Source organism: Thunnus albacares, chromosome 21 (genome assembly GCF_914725855.1).
Source record: "Thunnus albacares chromosome 21, fThuAlb1.1, whole genome shotgun sequence".
Lineage (NCBI taxonomy): Eukaryota > Metazoa > Chordata > Actinopteri > Scombriformes > Scombridae > Thunnus > Thunnus albacares.
In genome coordinates, this window is record NC_058126.1 from 3,573,479 (window position 1) to 3,580,366 (window position 6,888).

Sequence of the window (6,888 nt, forward strand, 5' to 3'; positions counted from 1 at the left end):
GTTTGGTTTTCCAAGAATTCTTTTGAATTGATACTAACATTGGCTGAGATGCAACTAATGACTCTTTTCACTGTCAATTAATCTGTTGGATATTCTTTTTTTTTGATTAATCATTTTATTAATAAAATGTCAAATTAGTAAAAAAAAAAAAAACTGCTTCAAATAACAGTCAGAAAACCCAAAGATGTTCAGTTAATAATGTTATGAAACACAAAAGCAGCAAATCGTCACATTTTAGAAGCTGGAAGTTTGATGTTTAATCAAAGTCGTCGCTAATTCGGTTTAATTCATTCGTCCATAAAATTGTGAAACTTAATCAGACACATTGATTACAGAACATAAGCAGTAAAAACTTAATTGACTTAATTAATCCAGTCAAATCACATTTATTGTCTTTTCTAGCTCCTGTTTTCATCTTTTCATCAACTTTTTATATAAAAAAAACATCAAAGAAAAAGTCAAAGTTGCGTCTGAAAACTATTTTCAGCCTCTTAAAGTTTCAATTTTTGTTCATATCAGTGAACTGTTTTCTCTGAATTGATTTCAGATTATGTAACGGAGAGAAAAACAACTTAAAATGTGTTAAAATCTCTGTTAGGCATCTCATCATGATGCCTTCAAGTGCTGCAGGAAATCTTAACATCTTAAAGCATCGTGTCATCAGGTCTGAGACTCACCTGCAGAGGCGAATATCAACACAAGTGTTTTGCTTCCACTTCCTGGTTTCTTATTTTTCTTTTATTCTCATTGGTGGAGATGACTCTGCTTTGTGACGCTGCCTGTGCTTCAGGTGCTAATGTGAAATGGTCTAAAAAAACATATAAAACCAGCGCTACTTCACCCCGACGAGAAACTCAACCGCAGCCGCCGGTCGTCTGGCGGGTTGGTCGGTTACGTTTCCCGTCCGGAACACGTCGCCGCCGCCGCCGCTGCTGCTGCTGCTGCTCTCCTCGCTGAGCAGCGCCGCTCATCACCAAACTCAACCAAAATACACCGATACTGATGAAGGTTTCTCACTCATCTTCTCCTCTGACACTGCTGTCTGTCTGTCTGTCTGTCTGTCTGTCTGTCTGTCTGTCTGTCTGTGTTTTCCCGTCGTACTTCAGGAACTCCTCCAGTTGGTTTTAGATTTTAGTCACTGATCTTCATCGTCTGTCATCATCAGCAGAGTTTTAGTCTCTAATAGAAACTGAGTCCTGAATTTACAAATCTGGTCTCTTTTATTTTGGATGATTGATTGGAGTCGTTGTTGAGTTTTCCTTCGTCAGTGTTTGAACTGAACTTCTTTAAAGTTATATTTAACTTTTGCAACGTGAACTTGGTGTAAATTGAACCAAAGTTCATCAGAAATAAAGATTCAGGTTTGATTTAATTAATTCTTGATTCTAGAGCTGAAATAAATTTCACTATTGATGAAATTATTCCTCAGATTTGATAAATGTTTCAAAATAAATCACAAAATAATCAAATTGACCTTTTTTTTTCTTATGAATCACTTCTGAAATGTGTAAAACAAACTAACAATTATAATTTGTGGAATCATTAATCTATAAAGTAACTTACAGAGTTTATAAAGTCATCAGACGAGACGACGCTGATCAACAGATTCTACAAACATAAACAAGTTTTCAGTGATGCAGATCAGCTGTTTGGTTTCAGTAGATTTAATAAACCTGCAGCATGAAGACTGAAGGACTGAAATATTTCTGTTGGTCGGCGTCAAAAAGATTAAAAACATTAAATCTTCTCATTAAATGTAGTAAAACATGTTTGTTTTTATATATCAGCACTGTGAGGTGATTGATTTTCACCATAATGATAAAGTTCATGTTCTGTTTTTACTTGAATAATCTGAACAGATTCCTGTTAGTTTGTCTATTAACAGGATTTTAATTTATCAGAAAACGTTTGTATTATTTTATAAAACGACACCAGCATTGATTTAAGATTCACCAACTTTTACCAATAACCTCCAATCATCGTTCAGCTTCACTTGATCCAGACTTGATCAAATGTAATGATCAGTTTAACGATTAGTTGATTCTCAGAAAATGTATCAATTTAATCATTTTGTGTCATTTTTAAAGAGAAAATGATTTGCAGCTTCTTAAATGTGAATATTTTGTTTTCTTTTAGTCTCTGATGATAAACTGAATATCTTTGAGAAACACTGATAAACATTTTTCACCATTTTATGGACCAAACAATCAATTAATTGAGAAAATAATCAATTTAATGAAGCTAATCCTTCGTCGCAGCCCTAATTAAATACCTGAAGTATGAAAAATGTCCGTCAGTGTTTCCTAAAACTCAACACGACGTCTTTAAATGTTTTATTTTGTTTGATCAACAACACAAAACCAACAGATGTTCAGTTTACGATGATGATGATGATGAAACACAGTTGAGAAGCTGGATTTACTACGACTGGTGAACTGTTTCAGCTCTAAAACCTGATTTCCTCTCTAACGAACATAAACGTCTGACGTAGAAGTGAACCGGTCTCTGAGACGGACGCTGAGCTCGGCTAGTACGGCGGGAAAACCTGGTTTCTAAACTGTTAAATAGTCACTGAGTGTTAATAGATGTTTTCACTCTCTCTCTCTCTCTCTCTGCTGTGCCTTCAGCCTTGAACAGAACACTGAACAGTCCTGTTGGTGTCTGATTACTTTCTGCATGATGAAGTTTTAGAGGAAAAAAAAAAACACAAACAAACAAACCCCCAAACAGAGGCTCCTCTTCCTCTTCCTCTTCCTCCTCCTCTTCCTCTCCTGTTCCCGTCTGTCTGGAGGAGAGACACTGAACCGCCTCCATGTGATCACTATAATAACCTGTTATCAGAGCATTCCTCTCCTGTTAAATAAGCCTTTTTAATAACAACAATCACACTTTTTATTTTGTCTGATGTGAATTCTGGTGCTCGCAGCAAAACAAAAAAAAAAAAACATAAAAAACAAAACAAAAAAAAAAACCCCACAGACTGGACTTGAAGCAATACCAGCCTCTTGTTTCGGGACGCTTCCTGCTGAGGAGACGTAACTTATTACAGACTTTAGACGGAGGCGACGGAGAGCGACCTTCGATCTTCATCACGTCTGTGGTTGTTGGATGAAAAAAAAAAAAAAAAAGACTCTGAAACCTGGTGCTTCACTCGCAGGGTTCCTACACGTCTGTCTGCAGGAAGTCCGTTTGATGGTGACGTCTCAGTATTTTATTTTTTTTTATGCAGAGATTCTGACCAGAATCTGCTGATCCAAACAGTGAGAACTGTTCAAACCAGGATGTGTAGGAACCTTTTATTATTATTATTATTATTATTTTATCTGTTGCCTAAGATCGCAAACCTTTTTACTGCTGATTCATATGAGCCTTCCTGTGTTTCCTTACAGTGACGATGTATCTGATTGGTGCGTTGACTGCGTTCGTAAAAGCCAGTCTGGTGCTTCTTTTTTTTTTTTTTTTTTAAGACCATTTTACACCAGTGATTCTTAAAGGAACAGTTCAAGAAACGAGCTCATGTTCTGTCTGTGTGGTCGAGAGTTACAACTCGTTAGCTTAGCTTAGCATAAAGACTGGAAATGAGGGGAAACTGCTAGCATGGCTCTGTCTAAAGGTAACAGAGTTCACCTGCCAGCATCTCTAAAGCTCATTAATTAACATGTTATGTATCGTTTTTGTTGTTTTTTTTTTTTTAATCTGTGAAAAAAAAACTGTAGTGTAACAGAAATCTGCTGGTTTTTCAAGCAAAAATGACAAAATTTCTGTTTCAACTTCTTAAATGTGTCAATTTGCTATTTTTTTTTCCTTTGTCATATATGACAGTAAATTAAATATATTGAAATTTTGGATTGTTGGTTGCAAAAAAACAAGAAAATTGTCATTATTTTGAAACTATTTTTACGTATTATGTAGATTACAAGAATGATTGATTAATGGAGAAAATTATATTTAATTAAACAATAATTAAATAACCGCCAGACCAGTCATTGCTACACTGAAGATTTTGTACAACAAACAAGATAAAACAACTTTATAGATGCTGGTAGATAGTTTAGAAATACTTTACTACAGTAAATGTACCAATACTGCAATGTAGAAATACTCCATTACAAGTCCTGCATGAAACATCCCACTACAGTAAAAGTACATAAGTATTATGAGCTTGATGTAGTTAAAGTATTGCAGTAAAAGTACATAAGTATTATGAGCTTGATGTAGTTAAAGTATTGCAGTAAAAGTAGTGGTTTGGTCCCTCTGACTGATATATTATTATATATGACATCATTAGATTATTAATAGTGAAGCATCAGTGTTAGAGCAGCATGTTACTGTTGTAGCTGCTGGAGGTGGAGCTAGTTTACACTACTTTATATACAGTTAGCTAGTTTAGTCCAGTGGTTCCCAACCTAGGGGTCGGGCCCCTCCAAAGGGTCAGCAGATAAATCTGAGGGGTGGTGAGATGATTAATGGGAGAGGAAAGAAGAAAAAACAAAGTTCTGATACACAAATCTGTTTTCAGTTTTTGGACTTTTTCTCTCATCTTTGATTTTTGCTGAAATATTGGATCATTTGAACATTTATTGAAATGAAAGCATGTGAGAAGTTTAGAGGGAAAAATCACTATTTGGTGGAGCTGTTAACAACTCATAGACATGTGAAATGTGACCCCGACTACACACTGCTTTTTGTAAGACGTCAAAAGACAAAAAGGTTGGAAACCACTGGTTTCATCTTTAACAATATGTTGTATTTTAAAAGCTTGTTATATTATCCATTGTGTCAAATCTTCATCTGAAAAGTAACTAAAACTGTCAAATAAATGTAGTGGAGTAGAAAGTACAATATTTCCCTCTGAAATGTAGTGGAGTGGAAGTATAAAGTAGCAATTTAAAATTAGTTTCCACTGCTGGTAGGAGGATTTTGGTACCTTTAGCCAGAGCTAGGCTAGCAGTTTCCCTTTGTTTCCAGTCTTTATGCTAAGCTAAGCTAAGCTAAGCAGCTGCAGGTTGTAGTTTGGAGTTTACAGACGTGAGACGTTTCTTCTTCTCCTGGTGTGTAAATCAGCTGCTGACGAGTTCAGTCAGAGAATCACTGATGTTCAGAAACTCAGACGGACAGATTTAAGGTTTGGGTACAGGACGATGATGATGATGATGATGATAATGATGATGATGAAGAACTTCTGAAACTGTCAAAGGTTCATGGTTTGTATCTGTGATTGGTGGGCTGGGTAACAGTTACTCGGCCTCGCCTCAACCATCAGCCTGCATTATTTTTTCTCCTCATGTTGAACCAGAACCACTTTCCTCCGATGACACAGGTGCTGATTTTGTAATGTTTACAGGGATTTTGTTGTTTAAAGTGATGCAGATTAAAATATTATAAATGGTTGTTTTCTTGTTTTTTTCCTTCTAAACTAACACAACTTTTAAACTTAACGATTAGTTTAGACGTTTCTTCATCTGATCACAGCGATGGATTAACTCATTAACATGTTTGTAATCGTTTATTTGAGGTTGTGATCAGACTGAGATCAAATCTTTCATTTTTCAGTCGCAGATCTCGTCTTAAATTTATCACTTGAAGAGTCACATGGCTGCAACTTCATCTTCATTATCAATTAATCAGCATATTTTCTAGATTTGATCAATAAAATACCAGAAGATGTAATTAATAATTTCACACATTCAAATGTTTTGTCTGACAGTTGAAAACTCAAAGACGATCAAATATTGATATTTGAGAAGCTTTAAAATCATTTTTTCTTCATTAATGATCAGTTTATCAAAGTTGCCTCCAATTAATTTCCTGTTATTGATTAATTATTTAACTGATAAATTGTTTCAGTTGTAGTTTGATCAAATATAAAGACAGTCATTTTTTATTTATTTAGATTATAAAGAGCTTCTGCTGCATCACTCTGGTTCATAATTTTGCAACTTTGTCAATTAATTAATTAATTATTGCTGTTTGTGTTAAAAGTGAACATTTAAAAACAACAAAGAGAAACTTACATTCATTTCTAAAAAGCTGCAAGTCAGTCAGTAAATTTTTTCCTTGACTGAAGCAGAAAAGATTCACTTTTATTTTGAAGGAAAGTATCGACGAGTCAGCGGGTGACGTCACCTCCAGCTGCTCTGATTACTGTTAAACTCTAATTAACCTCTAAATGGTTCAATTATGTCTCAACTTCTCTAGTTATTAAAGAAACTGAAGCAGGACTTTTTATTTATCCAGGATTTCATGTGTTTCTACTTTAATATGACGGATAATAAAGTATTTAAATGTAAACCTGGTGGGCGGGACTTAACCAAACAGGACACACCTGAACTGATCAGAGACCTGGTTCAGTCTCTGACCTGTGTGACATTAAACCATCGTCTCCAGTTGCATCAGATTCATTATTTCAGTAAGTTGTGGAGTTTTGTTGTAGTTTTTGCTGTTTCTTTGTCTAAAAGTGAATTTGAGTTCAGATTTAAAGTATTAGAACCTTTTATTTTACTGATTATCACTTTAAGATTCACTAGAGAACCTTTGTTTATTTTATCTGCCTTCTAAAGGCCTTTTAATCATCTCTGACAGTCAACTAGAAGCTCTTATCTCTGGTCCTCAAACTACAGAAGCTCTTTAAATAACTGAGTTACCACAGAGTCATGTTTTTATATAAATATTGGAAAACTGTATTTTATAAACTGTCTTCCCAGAAACAGTCAGTTACTCTGGATGATCAACAGAAAACACTCAAAACCTTCGTTATCATCGACCCTGAACTAAACTTTAAATGTCACATTAGAAACTTTAAGTGTCTTTTTAACATAATAATGTTCTTTTATCTCCTGCAGGTTGTAACTCAGCAACCCGTCGTTTAACCTTCACTTCCTGTTCAAG